The sequence below is a fragment of the Dipodomys spectabilis genome, unplaced genomic scaffold (genome assembly GCF_019054845.1).
Source record: "Dipodomys spectabilis isolate Male_0828 unplaced genomic scaffold, ASM1905484v1 ptg000274l, whole genome shotgun sequence".
NCBI classification, from domain to species: domain Eukaryota; kingdom Metazoa; phylum Chordata; class Mammalia; order Rodentia; family Heteromyidae; genus Dipodomys; species Dipodomys spectabilis.
In genome coordinates this window covers 5,037,833-5,039,283 of record NW_024870951.1, presented here as the reverse complement: position 1 = coordinate 5,039,283, position 1,451 = coordinate 5,037,833, and the positions used below count along the sequence as shown (strand labels likewise).

Genomic DNA, 1,451 nt, shown 5'->3' with positions numbered 1-1,451 from the left:
CTCTTCATCAGGAAACCTACAGTTGACACTGACACATTGTCCATGAGTTGGTGGCTCGAGGCAGATATTCACGCAATAACTGTGAATGGCTGGACACACCTGCACAGTGCTTATACGTGGAATAATACCAGTGTGGCTTCTTTCTTACTTCATCATGATGCAGATACCAATGTCTAAACGAAAGGCCTCTTGACCCCCTTGCATCTTCCTGCTGGGAATAGAAACAGCAAAGATACGTTTGATCTCCTTCTTTTGAACCATTATATTAAACCAGGTCTGAAGAACAACTCGGAAGAAACTGCATTTGATACTGCCAAAAGATAAGTATGTATGACTACCTCTTTGAAGTTGTGAAAGGCTGTACAAATTGTTCTCCTACGTCTTAATGATTTGGTTAAGTTACTTAAATTTCAAAAATGCCAGTCCATCCTTTGTCTCTGTACAAAATATTTTCACAATACAAAGCAACAGCAATATCTTACTTTAAAAATTCATGGATTCCATGGTATTCTTCCAAATGAATTGTCTGACTTTGATGTCAAAATATATTCAAGAGTTGTTTGTATACATCTATAATGATTTCTGTAGAACTTGTGATTTTTTAAATCAGAAATAATTTTAATGTATCTGTTGAAATGAGTAGTACAGAACCTAAAGACATTTCCGGTGCTTGTCTGAAGAAAGTATATTTTAACATATTCTGTATTCTGTTTGTAAAATGTCCATAATCTATTTCATTCTCTCCTAGGTATAATGCTTTGAATACTACATTGTTATATATTATATAAATTCATTAATAAATGTGTCCTTACAGATTGCATTCCATATAAAAACAGTTTAAGATTCTTTTTTCTCCTAGGTCCTTATAGTATTTTATTTCTTTGGGATAAAATTAAAATGTTATCTAATTTCAAAAGTTTTGTAAAGGTTATGCTATGTAAAGACCTTTCTAAATTGAAGATTTAATACACTGATGTCAAACTAACTTTTAATTATATGAATCACATATGTTGTTACACTTGTATTTTTGTAATCAACTTTTTAATAACTGTTTTTCATTTCTAGCAACTGAAGAATGAAAAATATGGAATAATTCGCATATTTTCATATCATCCTTGTCCAAGTGGCATGTTAATCTCTATATTGTTGTAATTTATGTATACGTGCTGCTGAAACACGTAGTATCCTATAAATTTAAGTTGTTAACAGGCATATATCCTTGGTTGCCTATTTGTAGCAAGGAAACCTTATTGTTACTAACAATGTTATTGATCTTATTTCTCTGAAATTCTGAGTATAGTGGAAAAACATATTGTTTGGTAGATTGCTCAAACTTGCATTTTTTTGCCAATGACTATTTTAAGTCTTTTTCATTTTAAATTTGATCATACTTTGAAGCTTTTATGGCTAGGTTCAAAGAGATGGCTTTTCAAGTGCTTATTTATCAACTG

The 1,451-nt window shown here is 31.4% G+C and overlaps 1 pseudogene; it reads right to left on the bottom strand.

Annotated features, from left to right (window-relative positions):
- Positions 1-1,078: 1,078 nt before the first annotated feature.
- Positions 1,079-1,178, bottom strand: LOC122126320 (annotated as a pseudogene).
- Positions 1,179-1,451: the final 273 nt, after the last annotated feature.